The sequence below is a fragment of the Penaeus japonicus genome, unplaced genomic scaffold (assembly GCF_977035675.1).
Source record: "Penaeus japonicus unplaced genomic scaffold, GWHDUDI00000001_assembly GWHDUDI00000014, whole genome shotgun sequence".
Lineage (NCBI taxonomy): Eukaryota > Metazoa > Arthropoda > Malacostraca > Decapoda > Penaeidae > Penaeus > Penaeus japonicus.
In genome coordinates, this window is record NW_028234416.1 from 22,563,043 (window position 1) to 22,578,042 (window position 15,000).

Sequence of the window (15,000 nt, forward strand, 5' to 3'; positions counted from 1 at the left end):
GTGTGCGTGTGTATGTGTGTGTGCGTGTGTGTGTGTGCGTGTGTATGTGTGTGTGTGCGTGTGTATGTGTGTGTGTGCGTGTGTATGTGTGTGTGTGCGTGTGTGTGTGTGTGTGTGTGTTGTGTGTGTGTGTGTGTGTGTGTTGTGTGTGTGTGTGTGTGTGTGTGTGTGTGTGTGTGTTGTGTGTGTGTGTGTGTGTGTGTGTGTGTGTGTGTGTGTGTGTGTGTGTGTGTGTGTGTGTGTGTGTGTGTGTGTGTGTGTGTGTGTGTGTGTGTGTGTGTGTGTGTGTGTGTGTGTGTGTGTGTGTGTGTGTGTGTGTGTGTGTGTGTGTGTGTGTGTGTGTGTGTGTATGTGTATGTGTGTGTGTGTGTGTGTGTGTGTGTGTGTGTGTGCGCGCGTGTGCGTGTGTGTGCGCGCGTGTGCGTGTGTGTGCGCGCGCGCCTGTGCGTGCGTGTACGTGTGTGAGCGCGCGCGTGGGCGTGCGTGTACGTGTATGTGCGCGCGCTTGTGCGTTCGTGTACGTGTGTGTGACAAGGCCGAGAATGGGAGAAGACTAAGTAAGACCTTAATGCACACTTCGCACTATATCTGGATGCCATCTCGACTGTCTCGAGCCGTTATCAGTCTCGTTCATTCAAACAAAGCGGCCAGCGAGGCCAAGGGTGTCGTCGAGTGTCTGCTCTCCCGGTTAAGAGTTAAGAAAGAAAGAAAAAAAAAAATATATATATATATGTCGCCTAAATTTTCCACTCTGGCTGACAAAGGACATCCAAATTTCCAGCAAAGAATAAGCTGCTGCTGTTCATGTTTTTGTTACCGATGTTGTGATGGAATGGTTTTAAAAGGTTGAAGAGGTCGAAAGAGATTTATTTTCGACATGGTTCATTTTAAACTTGTTTACGAAAAATAAAATAAAGTTGAAAAAGAGTTTTGAAAGTGATGCTGATTGCCGGCTGTCAGGTTGTCAAAAGAGCAATATATTTTCAAGTTAGAACCGAGGAATGATTCCAAATCCTGTCGGTAAAAACTGACACTATGTCCATATTCTCTGCATTTAAAACTGCCTGGACAAATTGCCTGTTAAGTGAACCACTTTATGTTAATGGCCACGCTGTTTCTCATCAACGGACATCCTACGAGTATTTACGTGCAGGGTATAAACTAACATTCACTACATCAATCTACATCCACCCAATGAGTAAACAAGCGCGCTCATCATTGCGACTAGGTAAAAGTTAGTCGGTTGCCGGTTGCATAGTTTCCGTTCCCGAAGCTCTCTATGGCTAATTATCTCTCTGGTTTGTGCAGTTAGCGATTCGTCAACTTTTATCATGCGGTCAGCTGCGCTCACAAATGGGATATTGTACGCATGCACTTTTCCTCATTCCGACTGATGATTTAAAAAAATATATATATGCTTATGATTTTATTTTTTTCACAAAGAAAAGAAAAAAACAACAACAATGGATTTTTCATTTCATTAATATCTGCAAACGCGCAAGTGACGTTCATGAGTAGGCGTTCCTATAGATCTTTATATTCAAAAGTAATTTTCAATCGTTTAAAAAAGTTGAAACAAAAAAAGACGCTGAATGGACTTTTTACTGACGCAGATTTTATTCGTTTTTCACTAAAAATATTCTACCCTTCCCTTTGTGCAAGCCCTTCCCGCATTTTAATAAGTTTCACAGCATCCCGATCCGACTCATCTACATCACTGGTATGGCGTAGAGCACTGCCGCTGGCCAAACGCAATGGTAAAGCTACCTATCAATAAAACAGATATAATCTTATTTTACAGCTGATTGATGAATTAACTACAGACACAAATCAATGTTTCAACTTCAGAGATAAAACACTTTCACCCCACCCTGTCCATTTCCCCACTCGCCGACAAGAGCCAGCAACAGCACTTGGGATTTAAAAAGAGAGTTTTAAAAAAATGCGAACACCTGCCTTTCACACATGTGCGACTCGAAATTGCGCGCGCCACAAGTGTTAGGTTATCGCTCGCCTCCTTTCACCCTCGAGCAGGGTCAGCGGAGCTATGTCCGTGAGCGATCACTTATCTGGGAAAACATTTGTGTTTAAAGCGGCGACGGAGACACATTTCGTCTGCAAATAAATCATATCGCGCGCCCTGCTATCTGCAGTAATGTAGATTTGATTTCGGGGCAATGCATTCAAATCGTCAAAGCGTCAGTTTCCATTGTACTCACTCAGTTTAGCATAGATATTAGATTTCCGTGCGTTAATTGATGAAGACTCGCCAAATGGCGCTCTAGAATTGGGAATGAAACAACCTGGCGTCACCAATCAGTGGCTGTTCTTAATCTATCTGGCTGGAGTCATTACATCGGCTTCAAAGCTAAATATACTGATCGCATCGAAGCTTAAAGCAGCGCGTCCACCGGTACAGCTGGATCATATAGTTGTCACTGAGCCACATGTGACGCATTCAGTGCCATGTGTAGTCGAGTGGGTCGCCTTACTCAAACGGATGTCATTATTAACAGCTCGTAGAACTGGGGGAAATTAACGATAGTTATTGCGGAATAAAACCGAGCTGTGAAATTTACGTTAACTATCGCTGCAAAACTGCAAAGTCGAAGCCATTAACACAGTTGCATAATATGCACTTCATATATAATTTGATGGAATTAGAGAATAAAATGACATGCTTTTACCCGTAATCGAATGCATGCTAGTCAATTACAAATTGATCAGTTCAGATGGACAAGTAAAAATACGCGGGATGTTATTCTAGTCCGTGGCAGCATTACAAAATAGCGATGATGTACACACTCAATTCCCAAAGTTCCTACAATAATACATTCCAACCAGCAACAGTACCTTATATAACCATACTAAAATAGCATCATATCATTTGATGCGAAATATATGCTCATCGATGAAGGTCAAAGTTCGCGAGTCCGCAACAACAGCGAGGGGACGCTGCACCGGCGAAACTTACCAACGTTATCACTTCGTTAATGGCGAAATGGACTACCTATACGAGGGATGCAGAACTATAACAATGCAGCCCAAACTACGTCTACAAACTAGGGCTCTGTTGGCACGGGGACACAATGGGGAAAGTATACCAAAAGGCAAACAAATGACAATGGACAGAATCTAACACTGTCTTGGAAATACAACAGCCAGGCTAACTTATGACAGTGTTCGAAGCACAACATGGACAACGCGGCAACTAGTTAAGAAAATTGGCTTCCTCGTTTACATGCGAGCGAGCGAGAGAGAAAGAGAGGGAGAGAAGGAGAGAAGGAGGAGGAGGGAGAGAGGGAGAGGGAGAGAGAGAGAGAGAGAGAGAGAGAGAGAGAGAGAGAGAGAGAGAGAGAGAGAGAGAGAGAGAGAGAGAGAGAGGGAGGGAGAGAGGGAGGGAGGGAGGGAGAGAGGGAGAGAGGGAGAGAGAGAGAGAGGGAGAGAGGGAGAGAGGGAGAGAGAAGATATATAGAGAGAGAGACTAAAGAAGAGTGGAGAGGAGAGGAGGAGAGAAGGACAAGGAGGTAGAGAGGGAGAGAGGGATAAAGAGGGGGAGAGGGAGGGAGGGAGGGAGGGAGGGAGGGAGGGAGGGAGGGAGGGAGGGGGAGGGGAGGGGGAGGGGGAGGGGAGAGAGAGAGAGAGAGAGAGAGAGAGAGAGAGAGAGAGAGAGAGAGAGAGAGAGAGAGAGAGAGAGAGAGAGAGAGAGAGAGAGAGAGAGAGAGAGAGAGAGAGAGAGAGAAAGAGGAGAAAGAGAGAGGAGAAAGAGAGAGGAGAAAGAAAGAACGAAAGATAAAACGAGAGAAAGAGATACAGAGAGAGAGACGTGGCAGATGAGAGGGACAGAAACCAGAAGAAAGAGATCGACGAGAGAGAGAGAGAAAGGGACAGAGACAAAAGAGAGAGGGTGTGAGTGAGTGAGAGTGTAATTCGTGCGTCAGTAGTAGATTACATGTCTCATCGGTCAATGAGACTCTTAATCAGTCGATGGTAGTGCCCGAGAGGCTTGAGAAATTCCTTTGCTTTTTCTTTTTATATGAAAAAGAAATAGGTGGTTATACATATACATATATATATATAAATATATATATACATACATACTGCACTGTATATACTGTACTACCAATATATAACTCGGGTTTCTTTAAGGGAAGGAAAGCGGTTTCTCATAATCAAAAGAAAGGAACCGAAGAGCAGCTGGGCAAGTTCCCTTCCTTAGGACCATCTCCATGAGGACGTTTCGCAAGGACACCTGGGGCGCCCCTGCTGATGCTGATGATACTGGGGAGGTTTATGGAAGGAGCTGCCATCTCGCTCCGCCCCTTGTCCCGAAGCGAACGACGGCAAGGTAAACATCCTTCTCGTTTTAGATTGTTTATTTGGTTGCGCCGCGCTGAGGAGGGAGGGAGGGAGGGAGGGAGGGAGCGGGGGAGCGGGGGTAGAGGGGGTAGAGGGGGTAGAGGGTGTGTGTGTGTGTGTGTGTGTGTGTGTGTGTGTGTGTGTGTGTGTGTGTGTGTGTGTGTGTGTGTGTGTGTGTGTGTGTGTGTGTGTGTGTGTGTGTGAGTATGGGTGGGTGTTGTGTTGTGTTGTGTTGTGTTGTGTTGTGTTGTGTTGTGTTGTGTTGTGTTGTGTTGTGGTGTATGGTCTGTTATGTTGCATTGTGTTGCGTGTATTGTGTGTATACTCTTGCGTGGTAAGTATGTGTGTGCTACATGGGTGAGAGAAACACAACAGTGGTATGCATAACCCGTCCCGTGTGTGTGTATCCTAGGCCAACAGCGCGAGGAGGATCGATGGCCACGTTATACATGCGGAGGGATCTCTCTAAGGGCACGGACGCTGGGGCCGGGGCAAGGACACGGCTGGATCTGGCTATTGCCCTGGGGACACCGAGTCTGGCAGGACACTCGGATTTACTCGACTATGACACAAGAGCAGGCACAAGAGTCAAGAAGAGTAAAGTCAGGCACAGACCAAGACTTAAAAAGAGAAAAGGCGTGGCAGGACATATACCTGAAGGTTGGCACACTCCACAGGATCAGGCTGGAAGGGGGTGGGGGAGGAGGAGGGACCAACACCCTGGTGGATACACGGCGATAAAAGGTTGGGAAACACAAAGAGAGAAAGAGATTATAGATAAAAGAGGATAAGAAACGGCGGCGGCACGACCAAACGCGAGGGGGGCGAACGCCAAAGGAAGCTGCAACGAGCGAGAACTGACTTGTGTTAAGGCGATGAAGCTCTCCAGAACTCGGCCAGCCTTCTTACGACCATTAATGCACCCAATGTAAGAGCTATTAATAGAAGCTGTTATAAAAGCAATGGTAATATTTATGAATTACTAAAAAGAAAGAAAAGGATATGTGCTTTCGTGGTTATTAAGTCAATGTGGCATTTTTAACGCTTGTTCAAACGGCTTTACTTAAGCAATTTTTATGGACGTGTTACCAAGGGCAACTTCCCTCGACGCTACCGGGAAATCAAAATAAATATATAAATATATACAGAGAACAGGGATGTATGTGTGCCAGTGTGCGTCTGCGTGTGTGCATGCGATTGAGCGTGTTTGTGTGTGTCAAGAGCATTTCTGGCTCCTTGAATCTGTATTATTTTACGTGTATTGTATTACATGATGTATTGTGCGTTATTCAGTAGCATAACCTCAATGTATATGTGCGCGCGCTCTTTACATATAACAAGTAGTGAATGAAAGTAACAATTACAACAGATACTTGAACATGTGACATGTGTCCAGACGAGTCCCCGAGGCCTACCGCTCCATGGAGAAGAACCTCCCCATAAACCATTACTCATTTTTATCTACTCCAGAGCAATACAAAAGATCTCCGACATGGGACTGATAAGCCTGGGGGTCCGCCGAGCGATACAAGAGACACGTGCATGAGACCGAGAGGAAAAACAAGAGAAAACAAAAAAGCCTGCCTCACGCCTACGCTAGAAACGGCTGAGAAGCAGAGGGTGATGTTGATCAAGGCTTACAGAGATCTGCAAACCCTGATTCTGATAAAGAAAAAAAAATAATAATCTCCGGAAAAAAAGAAACCAAAACAGGAGACGAGACCGAAGACAAAGCTCGCTGATTGGCTGTGTGGTCAGACCCTTCCCTTCGACAAACAACGTTCGCCATAACCTACGACGGTTACGTGAGCTACATGGAAGGTACATCAACATTTCTCGAGAGGCTATTGGGTGAACAGATAGGGATACGTAAATAACTAGGTAGATAGATAGACAGATAAATGGGGATGCAGAGAGAGAGAGGGAGAGGGGAGGGGGGGGGGAGACAGGGAGGGAGGGAGTGGGAGAGAGGGAGGGAGGAAGAGGGAGAGAGGGAGGGAGAGGGAAAGAGAGAGAGAGAGGGAAAGAGAAAGAGAGAGCGAGAGAGAGAGAGAGAGGAGAGAGAGAGAGGAGAGAGAGAGAGAGAGAGAGAGAGAGAGAGAGAGAGAGAGAGAGAGAGAGAGAGAGAGAGAGAGAGAGAGAGAGAGAGAGAGAGAGAGAGAGAGAGAGAGAGAGAGAGAGAGAGAGAGAGAGAGAGAGAGAGAGAGGTGAGGGTCGGTAATAGATTGTAGGAAGCAATGACAATAATAATGAAACTTTAACGCCAGCGCCTGTAAACTAAATAAATGAAAAGAACAAAAAATATATGTTTCATATAACTATAACCTAATTACAAAACCAGGGAGACCAGACCTCCTCCCTTTCACAACTGCCTTAGCATCCCCTGCTCCAACCCCACCTATTGCCTTTCCAAACAACGTAGACAACGAATACCGAATGTTCAGTTTCTTTAAAATGTCCTTTCTCTTTCCTACTTATTTATAGCATCTAACAAGGTTTTGATGAAGCAAGCAGCTGTTGCTAACTCGACTTCCTGATCCTGCACTTTCATGTTTGTTTTTCGCTCTTTCCCTTTTCTCGTCGCGAATCCAAAGCGCCCACGACAGCAGTTTCAAGGGAATTCTGTTACCGGATGCAGTGCTACAACGGGGCATATTACAAACAGACTCCATTTCAGTTATCAGCGCACAATAGGTCTACATAATCCGCATTAGGTAGCTTACATAATGCCATACTATATTCTGCGGCCTTACACTCGCTAACATCAATGCCAAGTAAACTAACACCTTCAGGAGGGGGAGGAGTTACCCTTTGACCGCTAATGACCATCGCTACCACTCAATCTTTATTATTAATTCAGTATCTCAAAACAGTCGTCAGCGTTAAGGCTCCTTTCTATAGAACGAAGGCATGAAAAGTCATGCTCAATTTCTAAAACCTTTAAAAATTGCCTCCCTATTCCTACCGACTCCACAAAGAGACATCAACTCTCATACGCACAGCCAAGGTTCCAGAAATGGTGGCCAAAGGTTTACTTCACTCCCGCAGCGAGTTAAATGAAGGACTGTTTATACACGGAAACTCTCCAGCAGACAGAAGGATAGGCAGTCATACTCCCGTTTTCCTCTCGTTATGACATAATGGACTTGGTCAAGCGCTTGCAACTAGGAATGCACCGATGCATTGATCAGCGCTGTAAGCAGGGAGTCATTTTTTATTTATTTTTTTCTTAATAAAATAATGTTTACATTGTGGTTGGCGTAGTACTAATTAAATTTAGAAAACCTTATACGGGGATACATTTAAAAAGTTATTTCGTAAAGTATTTCGTGAAGTATATTCATTTATTTTCTCTACGAAAGTATTCTAAAAGTATTTTCTCTGTTGAACTTTCCTTATCCTTTATCTCTCCCAACGGTAAAGAAAAGCCTCGGAAAATGCGGGTGAAATAACACCAGCTGATGCCACGCAGAAATTACCCGCGCCCAACACAAACAACGACAAGAATCCGAAATTAGCGAATTAAATAAAATGATAAGCTGCATATGAAAATGAGAATGGACGAAGGAATATCATGATAACGGAAACGCACGGACATGCAAATACACGCAAGTACAAACTCACACACACAGATACTTACACACAAGCTCATATAAACGGCGCAGCCTAATATACTGAATATATGCCTACCACCCTTCGCGGAAAAAAAAAATATAACAAAGCATACCACAAAATATTTTCAAACTCTTAGAAAAAACGAAATGAGAAAGGCTCCTGCGCCCCGAACCGGCTGCATAAGCGACAGAGGCCTGTGCAATAATCCCAAACTTCAATTACAAATATCATACTGGGATCGGTCGGGCGTGAGATAACGTTAGCGCGACCTGACTCTGGACAAGGTCAGAAGCAGGTCGGGAAGTCAAGCCTTGATCACGCCATCCACGATCTCCCGAGTCCTTATCACTTTGCCTTTTTTTATTATTTTTTTTCTCTCTATCTCTTTCTATTTTTTTCGTCTTCTATATGTCTGACCGATTTCTATTCCGCCGAGTTTCTTGGTCGCGCCAAGAAAAAAGAGAGTCGTTTATCGTTTCTCGAGGAGCCGTTTCATCTTTCTCTATTACTACAAATATCTATTTCTTTCTTCGAATGCGGAGTCTGCGGGTACTTGAATATCGCTATATCTTCTTTTACTTTCTATTTTAATTTTTCTCCCTATCCTCTCCCTTCTTTACTTTCTCCTACTTTCTCACTCTCTCGCTTCCTCACTCCTTTCCCTTCCTCCCTTCCTTCCTTCTATCCTTCCTTCCTCCCTCCCTTCCATCTTTCCCCCCTTCCTCCCGTTCTCCCTCCCTCCCTCCTTCCCTCCCTCCCTCCCTCCCTCCCTCCCTCCCTCCCTCCCTTCCTTCTTTCCATCCTTCCTTCCTCCCTCTCTCCTTTCATTTCTTCCCTCCTTTTCGCCTTCCCTCTTTCCCAGAGAGAGGGCAAGGGAATTAGAGGCAGATGGAGAAAGGAAGAGGGGGATTAAAAGGGAAGAGGAAGAGAGAAGGAAGTGAGAGAGAGAGAGAGGTGGGAGGCTTCGGGGGAAACACTCCACACTCAGCCCGCCTGCCCTTCTTCCTTCTTCCTTCTTACCTCCCTTGCCCTCCCACCTCTCATTTCCTCTCCCTCACTTTCAGCCCTTTCCCCTCAAATCAACCTTTCGGTTCCCCGTCCCCTCTCTCTCCCCTTGTTATGACTGGCTTGCACTTGGTTTATGAGGGAGAAGAAGCGGGTGTCAGGGGGGAGGGCGGAGGGAAGGGAGGAAGAGGAGGAAGAAGACGAGGGGGAAGAGGAAGGGAAGGAAGAAGGGGAAGGGGAAGAGGAGGAGAAGTTTGAGGAAGTGAAGGTGGAGGAGGATGAAGAGGAAGAGGAAGAGGAGGAAGAAGAGCAAGAGGAAGGAAAATGAGAAGCTCGACGATATAGAACGAAGGAGGGATGAGGGACCGGTTAATTACAGCGTATGGAACGAACCAATAATACAAAAAAAGACAAATACAAAAAATCGCGACTTGTTTACATTCGGGGATTCATATGAAGGAATCTAAAAAATCAAATTCCATCCAGTCGAGACTGGGGACGAAAAATGATGACTATATATATGTGAGCGCGTGCGTGCGTGCGTGCGTGCGTGTGAGTGAATATGAGTGAAAATGAGAGCGAAAGAGAGAGAGAAAGAGACCAAGAAGGGGAGGAAATGAGGATGGCGCTTGCCAGTCAATTAGGAGAGATCGTGAGGGGATGCTGGTAGAATAAGATCTCCGGGTCCTCACAAGGCCACCTCATCTCTTGCGCCGCAGTGTCACTCCGGATGGCGAGGGGATGAGAGGCCGGACGAAGAGGAAGAACATCTCGAGAGGAGAGGGGGGGGGGTGAAGGGGTATATGCCCTTGAGAAAAGAGGGTAGGGGAAAGGGAGTAGGGAGAGGGGAGAGAGAGAGAGAGAGAGAGAGAGAGAGAGAGAGAGAGAGAGAGAGAGGGAGACGCAAGACGAGAGAGAGAAAAAGAGAGACGAGAGAGAGAAAGAGAGAAACGAGACGAGAGAGAGAGAGTGACAGAGAGAGACGAGACGAGAGGGAGAGAGTGAGAGAGAGAGACGAAAGAGAGAGAGAGAGAGAGAGAGAGAGAGAGAGAGAGAGAGAGAGAGAGAGAGAGAGAGAGAGAGAGAGAGAGAGAGAGAGAGAGAGAGAGAGAGAGAGAGAGAGAGAGAGAGAGAGAGATGTGACATGCAGACGAGGAAAACTATCTCAAATGCCAACTTTTGCGTCACTGTAATCATTGTAGGATTGCGGAGGTCGAGTGTGAAATGTCCTTTCCCGGTAGAGAATGAGAGGAGAGGAAAGGCGAAAATGGTAAGAGAGGAAGAGCGAGAAGAGGGAAAGAAAGGAGGGCGTGAAGGCCGAGGGAAGATGGATTTGAGACTCGGGTATCAGGAATCCGCGAGGGGAGAAGGCTCGAGCCAAATATTATGCTTATTTTTCGAACATCCAAATAAACCGAAGTCACAGCATTCCTATCACCTGCCCAGCCTTCGTTAGCTAGGCTGTTACCATCTCTTGACACTTCCTTCCTGTCTCAAGTTTCGCTCTCTGTCTGATTCTTCCCGTTCTTTCTTTTAATCTTTCTTCACTCCTTTTTCCCTTCTTTTCATTCCTTCTTCCCTGCCTCCCTTTCTCTCTCTCTCCACTTCCCTCTATCCTCTATCCCTCCATCCTCCCCTCTCTCCCTCTATCCCTCCCCCCCAATCCTTATCTCCCTTACTTCCTCTCCTAATCCCTATTCCCTTGAATCCCAAGAAGACCTGTCCATCCTTCCAAAAGTCGTCAAAAAGAAAGAAAGAAAGAAAGAAAGAAAATAGCACGCGCGCCACACGGGCTCCGATGTACAAAAGGAGAAGTAATAAATGACCAATAAAGATGGCGGCGCGGGCAGGCAAAGGATGCTGACCAAGCCTCGGGTCTCCGGCGAGGGGCTCTGCTTGACCTCCAACGCCCCGCTGTCGTCAATACATCAGAGACACGTCCTTGTCTGAGACCTTGTGTAATAGAAATGTAAAGGAGAACGACTGCGGGATAGGAGAAGGAGAAGGAGAAGGAGAGGGAGGTGTAGGGGATGGGGGAGGAGAAGGAGAGGGAGGTATAGGGGAAGGGGAAGGAGGAGAGGGAGGTATAGGGGAAGGGGAAGGAGGAGAGGGAGGGAGAGGGGTAGGGGAGGGGGGGAGGAGGAGGGATGGGGAAGGGGAAGAGGGAGGGGAAAGGGGAAGGGGGGGGAGAGGAAGGGGAAGAGGGATGGGGATGGGGAAGAGGGAGGGGGGAGAGAAATAGGAAGGGGGAGGGGAAGGGGGAGGGGGAGGGGGAGGAAGAGGGAGGGAGAGGAGAAGAAGGAAAGATACAGGCAGAAAGACAAATAGATAGATAGGGAGAGAGAGAGAGAGAAGTCCAAAGCCAATACAAAAACAGACCCACATAATAATCTATAGATTAAAAGATTGAAAAGACTCTCTGGCGACGCAGAAATACGACTTGAAAGCAAACAGGACGACAATGCGACAGACGCAAGACCTCAAGGAGGGTGAAACTGAAGCGAGAGTCCAGCAGCCAACAGACGTCACAACACCCAGTATAAACGGGGGGAGGAGGGAAGGAGGGAAGGAGGGAGGGAGGGAGGGAGAGAGAGAGAGAGAGAGAGAGAGAGAGAGAGAGAGAGAGAGAGAGAGAGAGAGAGAGAGAGAGAGAGAGAGAGAGAGGGAGGGGGGGGGGGGCAGAGAGAAAGCCAAAGTGGACAAAAGGACCAAGAGGGACGAATAAGAACATAGATATGCACATAAAAAACAAGAAATTGTAAAAATATGAAAAGGAAAAGAAAAAAAAAAGAAAAATAAACAAACAAGGGAAAATACCTTAGCTGTGGAAACGGGAGGATTGCATGATAGATGGCGAACTGACAGGAGCAACAACAAAATAACAAAATAAACCGATAAAAATGGGGCATTAAGGGCATGAGGACGAATGGCCCGAGGAAAGGGAGGAGGAAGACCGAAAATTTGTGGGGGAAGGCCGGGAGGAAACGTCGCCTAAATGAAGAGGGATGAAGATTAACGAATAATGGCGAATAGACGAGGAATAAAAGGGTGTGATGACTCGGCTCGACTGCAGTAGAAGCGACACCGGCGGCGGGAGGCAACTTGCAACAGAATTTATGTTGCAAGGGCCGACGTAACAATGCATCAAATGGAACACATTAAAGCTGGAATGATAGTGGTGAAATAGACTGTGTAAAAGTTAATGATTTTTTTATACTTTTTATGATCATATTTCCCGCAATCCGAAGGAAATTAGAGAATGGGAAACAAGGAAAATAGAAAATAAAGCAGCGTGGATGGCACGACACGACCCACCATCGCCAGTAAATGAAGGAGACGGAAAGACGGTGAAGAAAAGGGAAAAAGAAACGATAAAATACGTAAGAAAGGAGACAATATTCAATGAAATTGAGAAAGAGACGGAAGAAAGGAAAAAGAGAAAGAGATGAAGGAGGACGAAAGGAAGAGAGGGAAAGAGAGAGAAGGAGGAGGAGCAGACGGAGCAGAAGGAGCAGAAAAGGAGGAAGGAAGGATGATGCTGACGGAGATCCTTTGGCGAATCCCGAAGAGGAACCTCGACAGGTGGGAGAATGATCCTGCTAAATGATAGCTAAGGCGTGAGGGATCGGAAGAGAGGGGAGGGGTGGAGGGGGTAGGGGGTGAAGGGGGTAGGGGGTGAATAGGGTTAGGGGACGAGGGGTAGGATACAAGGAATAGGGGACACGGGATAGAGGGCAGTGAGCATGGGGCAGGTGGCAGAGGATAGGGGACAGGGGCAGGGAACAGGGGATAGGGGGCAGTGAGAGGAGCAGAGGGAGAGCGGAGAGAATAGAGGGGAGAGGAGAGAGAGAAGTTCGGGAGGATAGAGAAGAGAGAGCAGTGGAGATAGTAGGGGGGGGAGAAGGAAGAAGAAATGAAAAGGGGGAAACTGGGAAGAGAGAAAGGGACAAGGAAAACGTAGAGAAAGAAAGAGAGGAGGGAGGGTGGACAGAAAGGAGAGGAGAAGGGGAAGAGGGAGAACAGCCAAAAGGGAGTGAGGGAGAGGGAGAGAGGAGGTGGGGGAAGGGAGAGAGAAGGGGTCTAATTACGGATAATTGCCCTCTTGTCTACGGTCTGAGGGGGTTTACGAGGGGAAGGGGGGAGGGGTTGAGGGGGGAGAAGCTCCGGCAGCTAACGACCCCGACGCGAGAAGGAAAGAGGGCTGAGTAGGAAAGAGATGGAGGTAGGGGTGGGGGAGGAAGGGCGGAGAGAAAATAAAAAAGGGAGGAGGATGGTAAGATAAATATATGAGAGAGAGAGAGAGAGAGAGAGAGAGAGAGAGAGAGAGAGAGAGAGAGAGAGAGAGAGAGAGAGAGAGAGAGAGAGAGAGAGAGAGAGAGAGAGAGAGAGAGAGAGAGAGAGAGTGAAAGAAAAAAATGTACGCACGCGAGAAAAGCCAAGAGTAAAGAGCTCCACGTTCTCTTAACACCATCGGTCTCTCCTTTTCCTTCACCCTCACCCTTTCCCTTTCCTTCATCCTCACCCTCACCACCTCCCTATCCCTCTCCTTTTCCTTCACCCTCACCATCTCCCTTTCCTTCATCCTCACCCTCACCACCTCCCTCTCCCTCTCCTTTTCCTTCACCCTCAGCCTCTCCCTTTCCTTCATCCTCACCCTCACCACCTCCCTCTCCCTCTCCTTTTCCTTCACCCTCACCATCTCCCTTTCCCTCTTTTTTTCCTTCACCCTTACCCTCTCCCTATCCTTTTCCTTCACAATCACCCTCACCCTTTCCCTCTCCTTTTCCTTCACCCTCACCCTCTCCCTTTCCCTTTCCCTCTCCTTTTCCTTCACCCTCACCCTTTCCCTCTCCTTTTCCTTCACCCTCACCCTCTCCCTTTCCCTCTCCTTTTCCTTCACCCTCACCCTCTCCTTTTCCTTTACTCTCACCCTTAACCCTTTCCCTCTCCTTTTCCTTCACCCTCACCCTCTCCCTTTCCCACTCCTTTTCCTTCACCCTCACCCTCTCCCTTTCCCTCTCCTTTTCCTTCACCCTCACCCTCTCCCTTTCCCTCTCCTTTTCCTTCACCCTCACCCTCTCCCTCTCCTTTTCCTTCACCCTCATCTTCTCCCTCTCCCTTTCCCTCTCCTTTTCCTTCACCCTCACCCTCTCCTATCCCTTTCCCTCTCCTTCTTCCTTTTCACTCGCCCTCCGCCCTACCCCCCCCCCCCTAGCCCCTAAGAATTTTTTTCGAGAGCGGCGCAGTCCTGACATTTATTGAACTATTTCTCCGCGCCCACTTTGCGAGACCACCCTGGACGAGGATAGGGCGAAGGTGACACAAAGTGGGCAAAGGAAACAAGGGAGAGGGAGAGATGGACTGGAAGATAGAGGGATACATAGAGAGCTAAGAAAGGGCACTAACAATGTATGGAGGGGGAGGAGGAGGCGGATGAGGAGGAATAGAAGGAGGAGGAGGAATAGAAGGAGGAGGAGGAGGAGGAATAGAAGAAGAAGAAGGAGGAAGAGAGGGAAGGAGAGGGGAGAGGAGGGCCGGCGTTGAGGGGAATAGAAGGAGGAGGGAGGAGAAGGAGGAGGAGGAGGAGGAGAAGGATGAAGACGAGGAGAAGAAGAAGAGGAGGAGAAGAAGGAGGAGGAGGAGGGAGTAGGAGGAAGATGAGAATGGGGGAGAAAACGAAGGAGAAGGAGGAAGAGAAGAAGGAGGAGGAGGAGGAGAAAGAGGAGGAAGAAGAGGAGGAGGCGGAGGAGGAAGAGGGGGACGAGGCGGAGGAGGAAGAGGGGGAGGAGGAGGAGGAGGAGGAGGAGGAGGAGGAGGAGGAGGAGGAGGAGGAGGAGGAGGGAGGAGGAGGAAGAGGAGGATGAAGATGAGGATGGGGGAGAAAACGATGGAGAAGGAAAAAAAGATAAAAGGGACAAAAAGGAGAAGAAGGGGACGGATAATGAAAAGGAAAGTAGGAGGGAGAAAGGAGAAAAAAGAAAAAAAAACAAAATGAAAAACAAATCTGAAGACAAAGAAGAA

General features: G+C 47.5%; 1 protein-coding gene across 1 annotated transcript in view; it reads right to left on the bottom strand.

Annotated features, from left to right (window-relative positions):
• Positions 1-15,000, bottom strand: part of LOC122257932 (multiple PDZ domain protein) — a 618,627-nt gene that overhangs the window by 16,486 nt on the left and 587,141 nt on the right. The gene's annotated exons all lie outside the window — the stretch shown is intronic.